The sequence below is a fragment of the Dipodomys ordii genome, unplaced genomic scaffold (assembly GCF_000151885.1).
Source record: "Dipodomys ordii isolate 6190 unplaced genomic scaffold, Dord_2.0 Scaffold17, whole genome shotgun sequence".
Classification (NCBI taxonomy): domain Eukaryota; kingdom Metazoa; phylum Chordata; class Mammalia; order Rodentia; family Heteromyidae; genus Dipodomys; species Dipodomys ordii.
This window is the reverse complement of record NW_012267233.1, coordinates 10571409-10594553: the sequence shown is the minus strand read 5'-3', so window position 1 is coordinate 10594553 and position 23145 is coordinate 10571409.

The window sequence follows — 23145 nt, the reverse complement described above, 5'->3', positions numbered from 1 at the left end:
TTTATGGTTTCATTTCCTATTGATATGAAAAGGACTCAATAACCAAAAATAAATCTATCCACAAATTTCAGGTTTTCTGCTTCATTTATGAGCCTGGCTTCATAAGGTAAATTGAGTAAACTCAGACTTCTTATGCAACTGTGTACTCCGGTAACAAGTGAGTTGTACAGGAGTCCTTCAACTCTGACCTTAAGAGTTTGGTGATTCCTTTCAACAGGAGAAAAGTGTGGTGCCTGCCAGCAGTCATCAGGTACAAATATAGTCAATGAATAGTATTGATTTTTATTTTTTATTGTTATAAAGGTGATGTACAGAGAAGTTACAGTTACATAAAGAGTACATTATTACTATTATTATTTTGTCAGTTGTGGGGCTTCAACTCAGGTCCTGGGCACTGTCCCTTATCTTTTTCACTCAAGGCTAACACTCTGCCACTTTGAGCCACAGCAGAACTTCTGGTTTTCTGGTGGTTAATTGCAGGTAAGAGTCTCACAGGCTTTTCTGCCCAGTTTGCTTTGAACCATAATCCTCAGATCTCAGCTTCCTGAGTAGTTTAGAATTATAGGTGTGAAACACTGAGGCCGGGTAAGAGTATATTTCTTTTTGGACAATGTCACCCTTTCCCGTGTGTGTGTGTGTGTGTGTGTGTGTGTGTGTGTGTGTGTGTGTGTGTGTGTGTGTGTGTGTGTGTGTGTGTGCTGGTGGTGGTCCTGGGGCTTCAACTCAGGGCCTGGGTACTGCACACAGGCAACACTCTACCATGTTGAGCCACAGTTCTACTTCGTTATTTGGTGGTTAATGGAGATAAGAATTCATGGACTTTCCTATTCATCTGGCTTTGAGCCACAAACCTCAGATCTCAACCTTCTGAATAGCTAGGATTAGAGGTATGAGCCACTGGTGCCCGGCTTCTACTGCTGGTTCTTCAATTCATACTAAATCAGCTCATTCTTCACTTTCAACCCATCATGGCATTATCACTAACTTGGACTTTTACTATGTCTCCCTGCTCTCATTCTGGCCCCCCTCTATACATTTTCCCCACTGAAGCTAGTGTCATCTTATTATGACAGACAAAATCATATTATTCACAATTAATGGTATTCATGGCAAATCCAATTGTGTTGTTCATCTCAAAATAAAACCCAAACTCATTATCCACAGTCTATCTGATATGAACTTGACTCTCTGAGCTCATGTCACACTAGTCTCCTATCTACTTTTCTGTTACCCAGACATGTTACCCAGACATGGCCTACCTTGTGCAGACAGGCAGATTGTAAACTATATAATGTCAGGGAGAGCATCCAGTAGCCTGCAGGGTAAATGATGTCCTTGAAAAGATTCAGTGTGGAGACTGCTCACCTGTTCAAAGCTCTTCCCCCCCAATAAAGCCTTGGCACTTGCTGGTCCTTCCTGGGACATCCACCTGCAGATTTCTAGCATAGCTGGCTCTTTCTTATCATTCCCTCAACAAAGCATTTCTAAAGAGCAGGCATGACTGGTAACATACTTTGCGAGGTCCAGTACAAAAGCAAAGATCAGGGTCCCTTATTCAAAAATTATTAAGCAAAGCATTTCACCAAGAACACAGGGCCCTTCTGCATATGGGGACTTGTGTGACCAGATCAGTCACCCAAACCAAAATTGCCTCTGAGGAGACTTTGAAACAATCCCCATCCCTCTCTTTTCTAGGTAAAATCACATTTCACTTTATTTTTTGTCATATTGGGAATTGAATCCAAGACCTTGTACATCCACCAAATTTTCACACCAGCTCCACATTGAAGCATTTTATTTTATTTCATTTCATTTTGTGGTTGTGGGGCTTGAACTCAGGGCCTGGGTGCTGTCCCTGAGCTCTTTTTCTTAAGGGTAGTGCTCTACCACTTTGAGTCACAGCTCTACTTCCTGAAGCATTTTAAATGACAGACAAAGCAAAGATGCGCAGATGATTCTATTTGAATTAATTTTTAGACAGAACATCCAGTCGACACAAAGGTTTGTTTCTTTTTAATGAGGTCTTGGACAGGTTCTCATTTTTCTGTAAATTTGCCTTGAAAGCAATGACAGGCCTCATAAGCCGAGGAGAATGTGGAGTACAAAGATCAAAAGGACTCATTACAACAGAGTACCAGTTAGATTTCTTTCTACTAAACAAACCAATCATGCAGATTTTATGTACCTAAGGGTTTCATGTGTGTCAGTGTTTTTGTTTCCTTCCTCCCTCCCTCCCTCCCCCCTCCCTCCCTCCCTTCCTTCCTTCTTCCTTCCTTTTCTCCCTTCCTTCCCTTTCTTCCTTTCTTTCTTCCTTCCTTCCTTTCCCAGTCCTGGGGCTTGACCTCAGGACCTGGGCACTGTCCCAGAGCTTTTGTGTTCCAGGTTAGTGCTCTACCACTTTGAGCCACAACACCACTTTGTGTGTGTGTGTGTGTTGGGGGGAGGGATTGCAGTTAATTGGAGATAAGAGTCTTATGGACTTTCCTGCTCTGACTGGCTTTGAACCATGATCTCAGATCTCAACCTCCTGAGTAGCTACGATTACAGGAATGAACCACTGACTCTTAGCTGCATCAAAATTTGTATTTTAAAGTTTGGTAGAAATTGCATGTTTAATATTTGACTAGCATATATTTCTCTCTATTTTTGGAAGTTAAGGTATTTGTTTTCAATGAACTAAAACAAAGCTACTTAAGGGCAATTGCATTCTTGAACAGTCACATATTAAGAAGCTTTTATTTAAAATACAATTAGTTCAAAATATATTCAGTTTTTCTTAATGAGACAATATAAATATTGGGTGAAAAAGCTCCACATATGGCATTGGGCTTTAAAAAAAGATTCATGAAAAAGCTTCTTTAAATGTAAGATCTCAGATACTTATGGCAGTTACTTATGAGTTTCTCTCCTACCCTTAGGAATCCAGGACTCTCAGTCTGAATAACAGCAGGAGAGGTGACAAGTTCAAGGATGTGTGAGGTTAGATAAGAGAAGACCATGTCACTGCTGCTAGCCCTCCTCAGGCTAGCAGCAACATCTGGGAGTTCAGATATGGTTTTCTGTAGTGGATTACTCTTGGACTAGTGCCAGAAACAAAGTAGTTGTAAAAATGCAAACATCTTGAAAGTGCTTGTAACCCACCAAGGAAGAGAAACACTTCTATCCTAATTTTAAAAGCAAGAAGGAAGAGAGGGAGGAAAGGAAAAAGGAAGCAAGGAAACAAGGAAGAGAGGAAGGAAGAAAGAAAAGAAAGGAGAGAAGGATGCAAGGAAGAGAGCGTAATAGAGAAAGAACACCAATAAATGATATATAAAAGCCAGTGCAGGTGGCTCATGCCTACAATCCTAGCTACTCAGGAGGCTGAGATCTGAGGATCGTGGTTCAAAGCCAGCCTGGGCAGGAAAGTCTGTGAGACTCTTATCTCCAATTAACCACCAGAAAATCGGAAGTGGTGTGGTGCCTAGAGTGGTAGAGTGCTCAGGGACAACACCCAGGCCCAGAGTTCAAGCCCCATAACCCCCCCCAAAAAAAGTGGTATGTAAAGATCAAAGCGATATTTAGTGATCTTATGTCACTGAACAATTCTAGTCCTAGACCACTTTATGAAGCAATTTTTCCTCCCTGCTTTCTCACCTTACTATTAGAACAGCTGCTGGAAAACTCATTTATAGTAAAATTTAAGTGACTAATAAGGATTAATGAATTACCTTGAATAGTAGTGTTCGATGTGGGATGGGAAAGGAGATATTGGCAAGGGGTGAAAAGTTATTGTGTCTTTAAATTTTGTAAATTAACAATTTATAAGTGTACAGGGTACATAGTGATGTTATGATTTATGAATGCAATTTATGAAAGCAGAAAGAGTTCAATATTTTAATGGTAGAATTTCTGCAAGCCACCAAATCATGCATGAGACAAATTATTCTATATGAAGAATTGTATTTTCTGATTCCTTATACCTACCTTAATCTTCTTTCCCACATCCCTCCATCCCTTTCCTTTTTGTTTTGGATTTTATTTTGGATTTAGGGAAAAGTTGGAGAGACCATTTAGAGAGCTCCCATATCCTCATCCAGCTTCTCCTAAAGCTGCCTCTTCTTACCCCAGAATGTCTCAGAAGCAGCTCAAGTTGTGGTCAACAATGACCACCATGCTATGTTGCCTAGGCCAAGGGACCTTTGTTCAGCTTCAGATGGTCAGGTAGTTCTCCCCTTCTTTTGTTTTTTCTTCCAGTCATGGGACTTGAACTCAGGGCCTGGGCTCTGTCCCTGAGCTTCTTTGGCTCTACCACTTGAGCCACAATGCCACTTCTGGCTTTTTCTATTTATGTGGTACTGAGGAATCAAACCCAGGGCTTCATAAATGCTAGGCAGGCACTCTACCACTAAGCCACGTTCCCAGCCAGTTTCTTTCCCTTCTTATACAACTTTTTGCCCTCCTCCTTTTCTTTTTCTCAGCTCCTCCCATCACAGCCCAGTCCCTACCTCTTCCTCCCCTTCCTGTCTTGCAAAGCACTGGAGATAGAGGACTCCTTCATCCTCTTCTCTTCCCTGTCACCATTCACTTCCTGTGTTCTCACCCAGTCACCTGGATATAGTAGTAGAGGTCACCTCTCTGTAATGACTCCTGAATTTGTAGTTCTACCCTTTGTCCCTTTGCTAAACTCCATGCTATCTCAAGCTGCTGCCAGGCCTTCCCATTGGTTTCTAATAGGAGTCTCAGAGGAAAAAAAACTTTCACATTGGACCTGTGACTGGCACACTTAAGCTTGCACTTCCCTACCAGTCTTTCCACTTCAGAAAATGGTGGAATCACTGTACCTGTTACTCTGTTCAGAAATCTTAGACTTATCCTTGATTCTTCTTTTTGTTTAGTATTCCACACCTAACTCATCAGCAAAACATGCCAGCTCTACTCCAGAAACTCTCCTGCTACTGACCACCTTTTATAACACTTTACATCTCCAGGCCAGTCCAAGCCACCATCTTGAATCTTGGGTTATTACGTGCTGCCAACTGCTCATCAACTGCCTCACCCCACACACCCCAATTTCTTCTTAATATAGACACACATTTTAAAATGTATAATAAGCTCACCTTATTGGCAGATTTATTACATGCAGTTTTGACCAAATATGGTCAAAATAAATTTCAAACACAAAGCCTTTAAATTCCTGTGCATGTTTTCTGCAGTTCAGATGATATAGGAAAATGCTCAGCAAACCTCATTGTCAGTTTTGTTTAAATTGCCATGGAATTGACTGTTACCCAACTCTTAGTTTTGTGAAAATTTGCTCCCCCAAAAGCAAACAGTCCCCCAAAAGGCAAGTTAAAGTTACAATCCTCTCAAGACAAAAAAGAGCACATGTGCTTTATTTAAGTGAAAATTTTAGATTTTTGGAAAGACAGAATGTCCTTAGCAGAAGTCTGATGATGTTGTAGAAAAAGTAAATCAAGCATCTACAAGACAGCACTAAATTCTCAGAGTATTTGTCAGTTTTCCTCATGGCAATCTCATTGGTGCCATGCACTTGTAGTATCTACTGCATATCTGTCCTTTTTCTTTTTTCTTTTCCAAAACCATCTAATGGCTTCCACTCTGATAGAAAGTAAACTCCAAAATCATCACCATGACTCTGTGATCCTCATGTGGTGATATCATTACTCTAACCACTTTACAACAACTCATTGGATTCTTATAACATAGTTACTGTTATTAGCCCCATTTTAATGATGAAGCTATCAAGACATAGAGTGAGCATTTGGAGGTCACTCAGTAAGTATGAAGCTATAATTTAAAACCAGTTTGGGTCTAGACTTCCTTGTTTTTGAACTCAGAGCAGATTATGTCTCTAGAATTTTTCCCCATGCACCTAAGAATTATTGCGGACACTGCCTTCTATTTTTCAAATGTGTCTTACACATCTCTATAAAATCCCACTGAGTCAGAACTTGATTTAATGAATCAACTTCAGTTACTTAGGAATGTAAACACCTTCTGAATAAACTTCTGTAGTTCCCATTTAATTTTCATAACATCATAAATTTTCTATAGTTGAAGAAATGGGGTCTCAGAGACATTGTTCAAAGGGCTTTGTAAGCTAGGTGTGGTAGCTCACACCTCTATTCCTAGCTACTCAGGAGACTAGATCTAAGGATAACAGTTCAAAGCCAGCCCGGGCAAGAAAGTCCATGAGGCTCTTATCTCCAATTTACCACCCAAAAAGCAGGAAATGGAGCTGGGTTGAATTGGTAGATTACTAACCTTAAGTACAAACCTCAGAAACAAACCTCTTTCAAGCTCCAGGACTAGCACACATATACAAAAAGGCTTTGTAGCCAACCCCAAACCCAAGTTCTCCTGTGTGGCTAGGTCTCTGATACTACCACTCCCTCACTGAAGTCTTCATCTTCACCCCTAGACCCTCTAACCATATATTCACTCCTGCTCTGCATTGGTCACTTCCATTGTAACCTTTTTGAACACGTGCCCTGGATGGGTCTCTTAGTTACCATAACTCTCCTTCCAGGCATAACTCTGACTATCAGGAGCCATACACACACTTCTTGGAGCTTATAACATTCTAGGATTTAATTCTGGAAAGCATCCATAAGCAATCATTTCCACCAGCCACCCCAGGCGAGATTGCCTCCTATGACAATCCCTTATCGATCATCTATTCAGTAATGAATGCCTATTATATGCATTATATCATACAGCAGTATCACAGCAGGCAAAATCCCTTATGCCTGGGTTTCATCACAGGAGAGGAAGACCAGGGAAAAACAAGACAAAAAGATAAAATGCATAAAATGTTCGGTGAAATACATGCTAAATAGAGAAAATAAAGATGAGAAGGGACAGGGAATAATGAGAAAGAGAGGTGGGGGAAAAAGAGAATGATAGATACACACACACATACACACACACACACACACACACACACACACACACACACACACACACACACACACACAGATACCTAAAACAGGCAAGTAGTAGCCTTTTTGAGAAGAATTTCTCCCTCAAAGTCTGTCGTCTACTATTTCCTTGAATATGTCCAGCTACAGAAAGAGCACTTCCTTAAAAGACATTGTTGCCTTTGTGACAAGCCCTGGTTTTGTAGCTCATTGGGTCTTCTTCCAGTGGCTTCTATCTGCTGGGCAGTCTGCCTTCAGCTGTACAAAGCAAGCCTGGCCAGAAAGTCCTTCACCTGGCTGAGGACAGATATTATGTTCTTCAGGTCTTTTGCCATAACCCCGACATTCTTTTTTCAGTACCTGTAACCCAGTGGCTGTGCTCTCTCAAACATGCTTCTTTTTAGCTAAAAAATGGAGCATGTTATTTTACAGTGTAAAGTTTGGGGTAGTAGATTGACAAATGCAGAACGTTTCAGATGATTGTTTCTTGGATATGGATTTTCTGTGGTTTGTTCAAGGATTCGGGTATTGGAAACTAGGCCCCACTGTGGCAGAGGAAAGAGGTGGGGCCTAGTGGGGTTACATCACGCTTTTCTGGGGGCTCCTTTTTCACCATAGTTAAGGTAGTTCTTATGGGTTCCCTAGTCAGCTCTTGAAAGAGGGTTGTAATAGAGAACAGTCCTGACTGTTACTCCCCAACTGCTCTGACTTCCTTTCTGGCATTGTTAGCTCTTCCTTCCCCATACACTCCTACCATGTTGTCATCTGTCCTTAGGCCTTCATCAGTCTGGACTTCCAACCTCTGAAACTGTGAGCTCACTAATCCTCTTTTCTTAATAAGTACCCCAGATACTTACCTCAGGCATTTTATTATAGTAACTGAACACTGACTCATAAAGAATTTAAATTTTCTTTTCTTTTCTTTCTTTCTTTCTCTCTTTCTTTTTTTCTTTTTTTGTAGGTCATGGGTCTTGAACTCTGGGCCTGGGCACTTACTTGAGCTCTTCAGCTCACGACTAGCACTCTACCACTTGAGGCACAGTGCCACTTCTGGTTTTCTGGTGGTTAATTGGAGATAAGAGTCTCATGGATATTCTTGCCCAGGCTGGCTTTGAATCATGATCCTTAGATCTCAGCCTCCTGAGTAGCTAGGATTACATGTGTAAGCCACCAGCACCTAGCTCTTGTTTTAAAATTTTTTATTTTCTTGTAAGGATGCAGGTTACAGTTACATCAGTAAGAATTTAAATTTTCTATAAAAAAAAGTTCAAGTTCTAGTCAGAGCTAGCAGTCACTGAGGAAGAGTCCTCAATTAGGAAGCTTGTCTGAAGAATTGGTACCAGTGGAGGAAGAAACTTCTTCCTCCATTCTGTGTGGCTTCCTTAAAAAAAAAATCCAGAGTGAAGAGAGATAGTTTAAGGTAGAGTCTGTATTTGTCAAGAAGTAGAGATCCTGGCAGATAGATAAGACATGGTATTAGAGGAAGTGTTCTTATATTGGTTACTTTTTCATTGCTGCAAAGACTGCTTTTCTCTTTAAAAGAAAACCCTCAGAGAATTCAGTCTATGGTTGTTGGGCCCTGGGGTGCTTATGTAGGCAGAAGCTTGTGGTGAAGAGGTTCTTAACTCATGGTGGACAGGAAACAGTGAATAGGCTTTATATCATCATTGTGCTGAAGCCAAATATCTTACTATAATCGAACTTATAAGCTTGACTCTTATCAAGTGAGAGTAAGCATTTTTTATATATTTAATATCAGTTCATATATATATATATATTTGGCTGGTCCTAGGGCTTGAACTTAGGGCCTGGGCTCTGTCTCTGAGCCTCTCTGTGTTCAAGGCTAGTGTTCTACTACTTGAGCCACTGTGTCATTTCCAGCTTTTTCTGAGTAGTTTGTTGGAGATAAGAGTCTCAGACTTTACTGCCCAGGCTGCCTTCAAACGGCAATCCTCAGAGCTCAGCCTCCTGAGTAGCTAGGATTCCAGGTAAGAGCCACCAGTGCCTGACTATCAATTCATATTGCTTTTAAACAGTCTTTGCAAAATTTTCCAATAATTTAGTTGTTTTTTCTTCTTGATTCCTTAGGGTTTTTTTTTTTTTGGGAGGGGGGCCGGTCGTGGGGCCTGAACTCTGGGCCTGGGCACTGTCCCTCAGCTCTTCAGCTCAAGGCTAGCACTCTACCACTTGAGCCACAGCACCACTTCTGGCTTTTTTTTCTGCTTATATGGTGCTGAGGAATCGAACCCAGGGCCTCAAGCATGCGAGGCAAGCACTCTACCACTTGGCCACCTTCTCAGCCCGTTTTTTTTTTTTTTTTTTACAGAGTTAGATTAACCATTTTGTTGGATAGCACAATTTTTTCCAGTTTGTCTTTTGTACATTTTATGAAATAGTTTTTCCTCTGTAGAAAAGTTTATTTACTTATTTACATGTTTTTAAGTTTTGGGATGATACTTGGGTTTGAATTCAGGGTTTCATGTTTGCTAGGCTGGTGAAATACCAGTCATGTCTCCAGCCCTGTTTATCACTGGTTATCTTCAAGACAAGGTCTGGCTTTCTGGCCATACACTCACTTGAGCCATGATTTGTCTAGTTTTACTCTTCCCATTTTGATGGGGATCAGAAGAACATTCCACTATCTCCATGGAGACAGTTTGAGTGGACTTTTCTCCTCCCAATCTCGGCCTCCCACATAGTTTGGGATTTCAGGCCCATGCCATTGCATCCACTGGGTTGAGAAGATGTCTTATAAGACTTTTTTCTGCTTAGACTATCTGCAACTTCACTTTTCCTCTTCTCAGCCTCCCAACTATCTAGGATTATAGGTGCAACCACTAGTACACAGCTTGAAATTTTTATATTTTTTTAAGTAGTCAAATGTATCTCTTTATTTGGGACCTCCTCTCTGTCTTCACAAACATTCTATTTAGAAAAGTAATTCTCTATTCTGATACTAAAAAAGGGTATCCATTTTATTTTTCCATGTCATTTATTTATTTATTTTTATTTATTTTTTGGGTCCGGTCATAGGGCCTGAACTCTGGGCCTGGGCACTGTCCCTCAGCTCTTCAGCTCAAGGCTAGCGCTCTACAACTTGAGCCACAGTGCCACTTCCGGCTTTTTTCTTTTTTTGCTTATGTGGTGCTGAGGAATCGAACCCAGGGCCTCGTGCATGCAAGGCAAGCGCTCTACTACTGAGCCACCTTCCCAGCCCCTCCATGTTATTTTTTAAAAACAGTTTTTACTATTTCCCTTTTCACATTTCAATTTCACATTTTCAATCCATGTGAAATTCAACAAATTAATACAATGATATAGTATGATAAAAATTATGTACCATTGTTGCTCACTTACTGTAGGTGCCAGGTAAGAACTCCAAACTTCACATATTGCTTAAAAGATTTTAAAAAATGCCCAATATTAAAATGTGAGAGATGGTACTGAATTATTGACTTGGAAGAAAATCCTTGAGAGTCAGAGAGAAAGAAAACAGAAAGGAGGAGAGATAAAGATAGAGATGATAGACATAGACATAGACATACAGTAGGGAGGAGGGAGATCAGAGAGGGAGATAAGGAGGGAGACAGAAAGGGGGGGACAGATGAAAAGGGGGGAGGGAAAGGAGGAAAAGGAGAAAAAGGGGAGGAGAAGCAGGATGATGAAGAGAGAAAAGAAAAAGAAGAGAAGGTAGAAAACTAAGAAGAAGAGGTGGAGGAGGAAGAGGAAAAAAGTTGTCACCAATCCTTCTAAGACATTAAGGTGGCTGTATAGAAAATCAGACCACATACAGAACTTTCAAGTGAAACACATTTCAGAAGATGAGATTCTAGTTGAGAAGTTGGGGAACATTTTGACTCATTTATATCTCCTATTTTCCTTTTGTAATAAGAACACTTGATATGTGATTTAAAAAATCTTTTTCTACTAAACAATTTTCTCAGGCAACTGACAATAACTAATTGAAGTAGTTGGTTGAAGTACCAGTGATGTTGACTTTAGTCTCAGCCTGGACTCTTGGCCCACTGTTGTTGGACACTACAGTCTCAGGAGGGTTGTATAATTGAGTAAGTTCTCATCCTGGGACTTCCATCTGGAAGCAATTTCATGTCTCTGGTAGGTGTCTGGACAGGCCCTTTTATTTTGAGACTCATTTCTTTTGGGTCCACACCTTCTTGAGGGACCTTCCTTTGTGACTGGTTATTGTGACTCAACTTTAGTAGATCTCTATCCCTGGCTCCATGGTTATCCTTCTGTAATCTTATAAGCCAAGACCATTGTGGGGCTTCCTGACCAACTTGTTCCTAGATAGAGTGAACTCTCAGTGAGCTATGAGTCAGGCACAAGAGTGGCAGCTCTGCCGTCATGCCAATCTGTCTTGCTCAGAGTTTGAAAGAGTTTTTCCAATCATCACAAGTAAAAATATGAATGCATTGTATCTTAATTTATTTGAGAGCATTTTCCTCACTTTTCAGTGAGGAAACACGGGTACATCTTGCAACCCATGATGTTTCACATTTGATGAAATGGGGTCATGTCGGTTTGGAAGGATAAAAAAGCCAGTTAGACAGAAAAATGCATTGGATCAGTTTGTTATTTTTGTTGCATCTATGTCATTTTGAACTCAATCTATAGGAAACCATATTAATAACCAGTCTAATTAATCTCCTAGGTTTCTAATTTTTATGCTCATATGCTAGGTGTCCCTAATTGTACATGCCATTGAAAACCAGAGTGTTAGATTTTACCATGGTCCTTATTAAATTTGTGTTGGCTCTGGCCTGTTTTTCCCATCTGCTAGGTTGTTACCCCTCTCCCTTGCTTTCTGCCATCTGTAAATTTGATAAGCTCAACTTTCTATTTCCTTATCCAAGTCACTAAAACAAAATGTTGATCAATGCTGGGACAATTTTGTAGCTCATGACAGTGATTAGTGAGTTCACTTAGGTTGGAATGAATCCACAGATCAATTCTGTGAAAATGACATTTTCCTCAACCATGAGTCCATCCATCCCTCCAAGTATCCATCCATTGAAATACAGTGAAACTCCAGCTTTTATCTTAGATTCCAGTTTAACTTTAGTTTATCATGAAAGTAGTTCTATAACTTTGAGAAAGTTTATTCATCTGCAAAATGGGACAGTTTATTTTACTTTGTAGGGATAAGATGAAAGTTAAATCAATTAATACTTAATAAAATACTTGTACCATGAACACATAGCTCCTGATATATAATAAGTTCCCAATAAATACTAACAGCTAGTTGTGTAAGTTTTCCAGATTCCGCATGTCATGAGCCACTTTTTCACTGTGTAGCAAATCCAACACAATTTTATCATTCTAGTGTGTGAGAAAAATTATTAAAAAAAGAGAATAAAGTTAGTATATGTTGCATTTTTTTTGTTTGTTTCTTGGTACTTTTCCTAGGGCTTGAACTCGGGGCTTGGACACTGTCCCTGAGAGATTGTGCTCAAAGCTAGCATTCTATCACTTGAGCCACAGGTCTACTTCTGGCTTTTTATGGTTAATTGGATATAGGAGCCTCTTGGATTTTTCCTGCCTGGGCTATCTTGGAACCACGATCCTCAGATTTTAGCCTCTTGCATAGCTAGTTTTATAGGCATGAGCCGCCATCACCTGGCTATTATATATTGTTTCTTATTTATAATTTATAACCTGACTACTAATTCCAAAAAGTTGATATAGCTTAAAATAAAAGACATGTAAGATTATTTATGCTGACTCTACACTGATTCTTAATGATTGGTCTATTTTTTTTGTGAATTCTATGAGCTTTGACAATACAGTTATTTCATATAATCAACTTTTTTTTTTTTAGAATCAACTTTTATGTGATGCATGAACCTTGAAAAGTGAAGACCCAAAGATTAGTAGGCAAACTGTCTGTTTTTAGATTTGGTTCTAATGAAGAATAGACAGAAGTATAGAAATGTATAAAAAAGAGCATGACCTAATAGTAAGACACTGGCTGAGGAAACCCAGCAAGACCGAGTCATTCAGATTGCTTCTTCTAGGTTACAGAAGATTCTTCCAGAATGACAATCCTTGATCCACTATCAGATGGAGTGAGACAGAGAATTTCTTTATGGCCAGCTCTTATCTAAAGATGCAGAGAAGTAATTTTCTGAGTTTTATGGATAATTTTGAAGGCAAGAGGTTCTAATTTTCATGGTCTGCTTTGGGAAAAAGGAATTTGAGCGTCTATGACCTCCTTTGGTGGAAATAGGAACAAGAAAGAGAAAGAGAAGGTCATCAAGACCTTGTATAAGAGTTGTTTCCTTCCAATTTGCAGTGCAATCAACTCTCTATGACTGTAGATTCTGCATCTGCAGATTCAACCAACTGTGTTTGGAAAATTCGGGGGAAAATATTGTATTTGTGCTGAACATGTGCAGATATTTGTGTTATTATTCCCTAAACAACACAGCATTATTTACACAACATTTACCTTGTACTAAACATTAGAAGTAATCTAGAAATGAACTTAAGTATGTGAGAGAATGAGTATATAAAATTAGCAAACCTTTTCATTAAGAGATTTGAGGTTTATGATCCACAGGGCCTTGAAATCCATCCCCCATGGACAGACAGGGACAACTCTATTCAGCATGTGTTCTGAAACCAACCATTCTAAAACCCAGCATTGTATTTCTGTGGATCAGTAAAAACTGAACACCTTTGAGTAATGATCTCTCCCCAGTTTTAGGCCTTGGTCTTGATGCACGTGAGGCATGCATGAAGACAATCTACCTCGAAGCTATATCCACAGCCCAAGTAATGGAGACAGGGCCCACGTTTCATTTGGATCCAAAAATCAATATATAGCTTGAGAGTCCTGGTCTGTAACATATATCAGGAAGTAGGGATGGTGCTATTTGTGCTAAAAGGAGAGCATGGAAGTCTGGGGAATATATTTTCTTTTCTGTGTTGTCTTTACTTTCCTTCCTCCTCGCTTCTCTCTGAACCCTCAACAGCCTTGACATTTCCATTTCACACTGATAAAGTTCTCTTTATTTGCATAACCTGCCCCAAAGGGCAACTCCAAAGTGCAGGCAGCTCTCCATCAGCTCGTCCTCTCAAATGCACTCACTGACATCATTTTGTCTTCGAGTCATCCTTTAGAATTTCTCAGCAACATTGAGAAAATATTCCTTTTCAAATTCTGAGATTGGAGGCAAAAGGACTCATAGGCACAAGAAAACATTTATAAGCTCTGAATTTTCCAGAGTCAGTCTCAGAGGGAAATTAGATTTTAAGAGGCTATAAGGTAGAAATGTGGATTTATTGGACCCTACTAGTCAGTGAGATTTTCCAAATCAGAAAAAATACTCGGTATAAATGTAATTTTTATTTTAACTCCATATAAATACAGAATGTGAATATAGCAAATAATTTAAGGTATTCTATCTTACTCTTTCTTTTCAGAGACAGCCTAACAGATTTGATATTGCCTCAGGTTTAGCATTAAAAACATAAATGTCTCCAGGTGCCCATGGCTCATGCTTATAATCCTAGAGTGCTTTATAGGGGAAAGTCAGTGGGAGAGAAGGGAACAGAAGGAGTGTAGAGAAAAGACCCTCTGCTGGCTTTGAAGTGGAGGAAGGGACCACAGGTCAGGAAGCATGGAGTTTCTAGAAGGAAGAAAATGCAGGGAAACAGATTCTACCTTACAGACTCTATGACCACAACCCTGAAGACATAGTTTGTACATCTGACTCCCAGAAGTATAAGAAAATAAGATAATGTTTCTATTGTTTGAAGACATAGTTTGTATGTCTGACTCCCAGAAGTATAAGAAAATAAGATGTTTCTATTGTTTGAAGCCACTAAACTGGTGGTAGTAGTAGGTTATAGCAGCAATAAAAACAAAGTGTGTGTGTGTGTGTGTGTGTGTGTGTGTGTGTGTGTGTGTGATTTATAGCAAAGTAATAACTAAAAACAAGGACATGGCTACTGGTTATAAAGAAAGACAGGGAGGGCAGAGCATATCCATATCTTAATGTGAGTGGGAATTATACAAGTTTTAGTTATTCTAAAACCATCAACATGTGTTTTATTTACACTCCCTATAATAGCTAACATATCACAATAATAAAAATGTAAGAAGTAAAAAAAGCACTAAGAGTTCTGAAATTTTTATGTAACTTACATAATAATTATTAATGAGTTTCTAATCATTGACTTAATCATCTGACCTCTCGTTGGTTCAGTAATTCCCTTTGGGAATAGAATCAGGAAGAACGAAGGCCATGAGCAGATTCTGTTCTGAACTGTGTGAACTTGGGCAAGTTACTCAAACTCTTGATCTATAAGATAGGCTTAATACTAATATTTTTCTGGATGTGGTTGTTATATGAAATCAGTGAGATGAAGTATTCATAACATGCTGATGTAGAAAGGTCACTTGTTAAAAAGTTTTCATTTTTCTATCTTCTCTCCTTCCCCTGGAATGTTGAGGGATCACTTGTACCAGGCCCTTTGATAGGTCCTAGAGATATACAGCCAAATAAGCTGAGTCTATTTTAGCAATGTTCATCGTTTTTCACAATGTTCCTCATTTAGGAGAAGAAGCAAATTGGAAACTCTGTAACTCTGATGTAAAGGGTTGGTGGTACAATTAAAATCCAACCAGTGTGCTGAGTTACAACAAGGGAAGGAGCCATTAACCCTACCTGAAATGGAGTAAGGAAGGGGTTGAGAAGGATGTGCAGTCAGCTGAAGAAAATCAGGGAGAGAGGATACTTCCATAAAGGGATAATAAGTATTGGTCATCTTTGTAGAAGATAATGGGTGTTCATTTGGGGGAAGGATAGGAAAGGATATGAAATTGGCATAAATAGCTGTAGTCAGAAATCAAATTCACAAATGTAAAGGAATTTGGACTTTTTTCTCCTAGACAGTGGGGGACATTGCAAGTGAGGTTTAGGAAGATTATAACTGTAAAGACTGTAAAGACTGAATTCTGTTATCTGGAGTAGTCTCTGGTTGAGCAGACTTGAACCCAGATAGCAACCTGGTATGGATAAAAGAGATAAAAATTGAAGTGATTTGTAGGAAATAGAATTGAGTGGATATAGCAACATATGGACTCAAGATGCACTTATTTTTACCAGATTTCTGGCTTGTGCCAAAACAATGTTAGCTAATCGACTCACCAACCAAATTTGAGAAAATCAACAGAGTGAAGATCATAGAAATTTATTTTGGATTTCCTGAGGTGCCTACAGGACATTTCCATGGACATTTCTAGCAAAGAATTGGCAAATGGGTTCTGAAACTCTGCATAGAAATGTAGGTATGAATACTGGAAGCCATTGTCATATACATTTAGGTGGAGGTCAAAGCCAGAGGAATGTGCAGAGTGATCTAAGCTATTCAGCATTTGTTAAATCACTGGAAAAGAATGGGCAATATACTCACCTCAAAGTCTCATTCGTTAGCATGCATTTTGAACCCAAATTGAGAATGTTCCCATGGAATATCTTCCTTTACTTAAGATCATTTTCATCTTTCTGTGCAGTAGCTACTAAACTCTTGATGCTTAAATTTAGAAGACTGGATTTTACCAAAGTTGTCAAGAGTAAGAGACAAGCAGAACATTCTGTTAGAGTGTCCTGACAAGCAAATCTTGTCCCTGATACTAATTAAGTAACAGGTTTGCACAAAATATTTAACATAGCAGCTAGTGTTTCCAGGATGTCAACATTTGTCTCTTCTCAGATGGGAAGCAACTTATTAAAAGTTTTCAGCTTAAATAAATCCCTGACGTGTTCCATTCCTTATCAAATATTGTTATATTCAATAACATACGTTGAAAGCTTCAGATGTCTTGAATGTAGAATGATGAGAATTTTTTAGTGGGACGTAAATAGTCATTTAAACCAATTATTTCAATTTTTCAATGGAGACTCACAGATTGAAGAGACCGTGCCATGCCATAGCCTTTGCCTGAGTTAAATCTCCTGATCTGGGATCACTCTTTCCCCTATCTTCCACCTATCCTTTCAGTAGAATCCAGTCTAGCTAAAGTTTCAGGATAAAGAGGAACTAAAGTTTAGCTGTCAAATGAAAAATTTTATTTATTTATGAGCTTAATGCATATCTCTGGCACTGGAGAGGTAGATAAGAACAAAAAGCCAAGTATAATTAACATTCTTCCCTTTGCCTTTCGGCAAGTAAGAGCAGGAGATGCCCAGTTAAATCTGGAATTTCAGACAACGAATAATATTTAGCACAAGTATGTCCCATGAAATACTTGGTATATACTTACACTAAGAAGCATACCTCATTGTTTATCTGCAACTTCTATGTAACTAGGAGTCCTGTATGTTACTTAGCAACCTTACTATAGAACACTAACTTTTTCTTTTCTTTCCTTGCAAGTATTGGACTTGAACTCAGGGCCTGGGTGCTGTCCCTGAGCTTTCTTTTCAAAGCTGATGTTCTACCACTTGAACCATACCTCCACTTCTGGCTTTTGGGTGGTTACTTGGAGATAAGAGTCTCACAGACTTTTCTGCCTGGACTGGCTTCAAATCAGATCTCATTCTCCTGAGTAGCCAGTATTATAGGTGTGAGCCACTGGCATTTAGCAACAGACTTTTGGATGTTATTGTTTTTAGTATACTTTATTCCATAGATGCACATAGTATACTCTAAATGAGTTCAACCTCTCTAGTATATTTACATAACCCTCTGCCATCCTTCCCATTTTACAAACCATTGGATGGGTGGACTTTCTCAGGTTATCCTCATAATCACTCACACACACACACAAACACACACACGTACATCCCCCATATATATTACATTAGTCCTCTTCACATACCACCCTCTCCAAACCCTTTCCTTTCCTTTTCTTTACCCCTCACTTCTGACTGATAGCTTCTAGGACAGATTTTTAAACACTTACAAATTAAAGAGGTAGCCTGGGTTAGTACCTCTAGAGGTAGCTGATATTTCACGAAATTGCACATTTCAAATCATTCTGGGATCTGCCACTCTGTGCAAAAGTGAAGTTCCACATGCACCACTCACATCCTTTTTTCCCAGCACACTGTAGTAAGATGTGAGACTCATCTTTCGCAAGATCAGCCAGCCAGCCTGGTAGGGGGGAGAGGGGGAGGGGAGAGGGAGCAAGCTGTGTGTGCTAGCTCAAGCAGCTGTGGGCGCCCTCTGGTCTTTAATAGTGCAGATCGATTTTGTAGGCACAGAATCTGAATTCATTGTGTAACCAGTGATTACAAAACCAAAGCTAAAATGTGCAACAATACCATAGCCATCACAGAAAACCGTAGGAAAGGAAGGTTGTGCGAGACAGTATCTTGCCTTGGCATCTGAGGCCAGGATCCCTTCTCATCAACCTGGTTTAATGAGAGGCTGGGTACTGAAGTCTCACTGTGCAGCAGGGAGCCTCATCTCAGAGACAGAGCTGTGCACTAAGTGTGAAGAAATGCCAGCCGAGTCTCTGCATATTAACATAGTTTGGCCACACACTCAGCAGTTGGAAGATACCTTGTCAACACAAACTATAAGATTAATTTTTCAAGTCTACCCTCAGTGGCTACATGGTAACACACTTGTGGTTCTTAGGTAGGAAATGACCTTCAGCTCAGATGTCCTAGGCTGGCAGTTGTGGCAGAGATGGCAGCAGTGGCATGGAGGTAGGAGGGGGTTCTAGCGAGATTTGGTAGATCCAGAAAGAAGCACCATTTAATTAACAAGCATAACTGAGGGACATATGATTTCAAATGTACCTCACAGCAGCATTGAGAATCAGTTGGCCGGTAGCAGTTTCATCTGTTATGTTAAACAGACATGCAGTTATATATCTTTGTATCCTGAGGAGTAAAAACCAAATAAAAACCAGAACATAGGGATTGGAGATGTAGCTCAGTGGGAGAGCATTTGCCAACACCATGAGTTCAATAAAGAGAAAAGAAAAACAGTATATGGTGAGATTAAGAACATGGCTAATGGGCTGGGAAGGTGGCTCAGTGGTAGAGCGCTTACCTTGCATGCAGGAGGCCCTGGGTTCGATTCTTCAGCACCACATAAGGAAAAAGCTGGAAGTGGTGCTGTGGCTCAAGTGGTAGAGCACTAGCCTTAAGCTGATGAGCTGAGGGACAGTGCCCAGGCCTGGAATTCAGGCCCCACGACCGGACCCGCCCCCCCCCAAAAAAAGAACATGGCTAACTGCTGGCCACCAGTGGCTTATACCTATTTTCCTAGCTACTCAGGAGCCTGAAATCTGAGGACTGTGATTCTAAGCCAGAATCAATCAGGAAAGTCCATGAGAATCTTCTCAAATTAGCCACCATAAAGCCAGAAAGGGAGCTATAGGTCAACTGGTAGAGCACTACCTTTGAGAGAAAAATTTAAGGGACAGTGCCCAGATGCTGAGTTCAAGCCCCAGTACCAGAACAACAACAACAACAAAAGAATATGACTAGTTACAGGGTAATCATATGTAGCTGCCATGAATAAAACTTGTTGAACAACTACATAATACTTCTAACTACAGAACAAAAGGAAGCTCATGGTGTTTGAGGACCCATGGTGGGCCAGGTGCTTTGTTTTTAATCAACTCATTTTTTTTTGTACGTGTACACATTCTGGGGCTTCTTCCCTACCTGCCATATTAAATTTCAATTCACAAAAGAAATATTCTGACCCTTTCCACTAATGAAAGGAAATCCAACAATGGTCACAGTACCTTTTTTAAAAATATATCATTTTAGCATTACAGAAAATGTACATAACTAGCACAAAGGTTTTCCTAAATGTTCTATAGCAATTTCTCTGATGTTAACATCTTGTCTCATCACAGCCCGTGATTAAAATTCAGAAGTTGGGCTGGGAAGGTGGCTCAGTGGTAGAGTGCTTGCCTTGCATGCATGAGGCCCTGGGTTCAATTCTTCAGCACCACATACATAGAAAAAGCTGAAGTGGTGCTGTGGCTCAAGTGGTAGGGTGCTAGCCTTGAGTTGAAGAGCTGAGGGACAGCGCCCAGGCCCAGAGTTCAGCCCCCACAACCCACAAAATAAATAAATAAGTAAAAAATAAAAATAAAAAAAGCAGAAGTTGACATATGGACAATATTATTTACTAAATAGATGACTGACTTTATCATTTAGATATTTTTTCCCCTTACTAATGTTTGTTTCCTGTTCTCAGTCGTATCTAATCAGGGATCCCATGTTGCATGTACTTGGCATACCTCTTGGATGGGCTCCAGCCTGGGCAATTCCTTAGCCTTCCTTGTTTATCATGATCTTGACACTTTTTATTTTATTTTGTCGGTCGTGGGGCTTGAACTCTGGGCCTGGGCACTGAGCTCTTCAGCTCAAGGCAAGTACTCTACCTCTTGAGCCACAAGCCACTTCCCATTTTCTGATGATTTATTGAAGATGAATCTCATGGACTTTTCTGCCTGGGCTGGCTTTGAACTGGGATCCTCAGATCTCAGTCTCCTGAATAGCTAGGATTACAGGGGTGAGCCATTGGTGCCCAGCTGACCTTGATACTTTTGAAGAGCATATGTCAGTTTGTAGATGTCCACCAATTTGTGCTTGTGCAATATTTGCTCTTGATTAAGTTGAAGTTGTGCATTTTTTTGGCAAGCATACCTTCCTCAGTTAAAAATACTAGGAGTACTTACATTGATATATCTTAATGATGGTGTCATTAACCCTGATTACAAAATTACAGTGATGTCTGGGATTTCTTCACTGCAAAATTACTGTATTTCTCTTTGTAATTAGTCAGTGTAATGGGAAAAAATACTTAAGGTTATGCAAATACCATGTTTTGTTTTTTTGTTTTTCCCTCAAACCTTCAGTTAGAACTTTTAGCATCCTGGGGCTGGGAAGGTGGCTCAGTGGTAGAACACTTGCCTTGCATGCATAAGGCCCTGGGTTCGATTCCTCAGCACCACATAAGCAAAAAGGAAAAAGCCGGAAGTGGTGCTGTGGCTCAAGTGGTAGAGCGCTAACCTTGAGCTGAAGAGCTGAGGGACAGTGCCCAAGCCCAGAGTTCAGGCCCCACGACTGGACTCCCCCCCAAAAAAAAGAACTTTTAGCATCCATTCATGGATCTTGTCTGTATCCATTATTATTGTAATACTATAATAACTATTTTCTACTTTCTTAAATCTTTCTACATTTATTCACTGAAATTCTTTTGTAAAGAAGACCTGTCCTTCTATGCCCTCATTTATTATTTATTTTGTTATTTATTGGTATGAACCCATGGATATTTATTTTATACTTTGATGCTGAAAAAAAAACCCAACTAATCCAATGTCACATTATTTCTAAAATATTTCCTTCTCTTTCTCTCATGCTCATTCTTTCTCCTCTCTCCTGTCGCCACAGCTTTGTTGGTTCCTAGACCATGCGGTTCCTATGCCTGCTGAGCCATCTGCTCTAAAGGAAAGAGAAAGTTCACAGAGAGCCGCCATTCAAAGGGTGCTCCAGGATGCCTCTTTCCCTGCTGGGGAGGAGGGAAGGCACTGGGGAGGAGCCATCTACGGGCTACTGTGACTCCCTGGGAATGAGAGTTGAACACCTGAGGCCCAGAGGAAGACAAGAAAGGGGTGTGTGATGTTTTAATTTGGGGTTGTCAATGCAGTTGAATGAAGAGATACCTAGAGGACTGGGAAAACATTATTTCTGGTTGTGTCATGAACGTATTTCCAAGGAACTTGGTGGGCAGTACTCTCCAATCAGTTGGAACAGGGCATTGGAAGGGGGCTTTTCCTGGTTCTTCCTTCAGCAGTGAAGAGCATTTATCTGCTGCTGTCCTGGGATATCAGATCAATCTTGTAATCCCTTTCTAATACAAACATTCTACTGATTGCGTTTCTTTGGAGAATCCTAACACAAGGGAATTCTCATACTTGTGAGCAAGAAAGAGGACAGGAATGGTGCTTTGGAGCGCCTGGGGTTGTGGTATCTTCCACCTGGCATTTCTCAACTCCTGTGGCTCTGGTATGAAGTAAGGTGATCATGTAGGTCAAAGTCTCCAACTACAGAAACAAACCAAGTACTAACTAGGGGTAAACGCAAGGCCACCCTATGCGATGACTCCTTGTTTGTCTTTATCATAGTTCTGATTTGAGCATATGAGGACAAAGTAATAATTTGGATGAAAGGTCTGTTTTATGAATGGATGTATTTTGAATAGTATCAAGCAACCCCTTCTCCTCCTTGGTGCAATTTAAAATTACTCCTTGTGTAAAGGTGAAAGTCTATCTGGGATCTGGTAATCCAGCTAAAAACTGGATTCAGGGTGGGAATGTCAGAACTTCAGAGTTTGATCTAGAAATAATAGAGTGAAAAGAACAAGACAAGAACCACTTCTTCTTATCTAAGTGGGATTTTTTTGTTCGTTTGCTTTTCTGTTTTCATTTTTTGGTGTCCTGGAGGATGAATGAAGGACCTTGCACTGTCCTTGAGGGTATTTTTGCTCAATGCTAGCACTCTACTACTTGAGCTATAAAAGCACACCTCCACTTCTGGATTTTTTGGTGGTTAATTGAAGAGTCTCATATCTTTCCTACTGAAGCTGGTTTTGAACCCTGATCCTCAGATCTCAGCCTCCTAAATAGCTAGGATTGCAGGTGTGAGACACCTGGGCCTGGCCTTCTTTTTCTTTTAAAAAATATATTTATTATTTCAAATTGGCCCATAGTGGTTGTATATACTTATGGAGTTCAGGGTGATATTATAATCCATATATAATAAAGGTCAGATTAATGTAATTGACATAATTCATACTTCAAAGTATCCTAGTTATTTTTTTTTGGTATGGAACTTGAAGTCAGGTCTTGGGCACTGTTCCTTAACTTTCTTTCTGTCTCTGTCTCTGTCTCTGTCCCTCTCTTTCTGTCATGGGCTTGAACTCTGGGCCTGGGTGCTGTCCCTGAGCTCTTCAGCTCAAGGCTAGCATTCTACCACTTGAACCACAGCACCACTTCTGGTTTTCTGGTGGTTAATTGGCAATGAGTCTCATGGACTTTCCTGCCTGGGCTGGCTTTGAACTGGGATCCTCACATCTCAGCCTCCTAAGTAGCTAGGATAACAGGTGTGAGCAATCAGTGCCCCACTCTCTTTTTCTCTCCCAAGGCTACTCTTCTGCCATTTAAGCCACACACAACTCCACTTCTGGCTTTGTGGTGATTAACAAAAGATAAAAGTTCCAT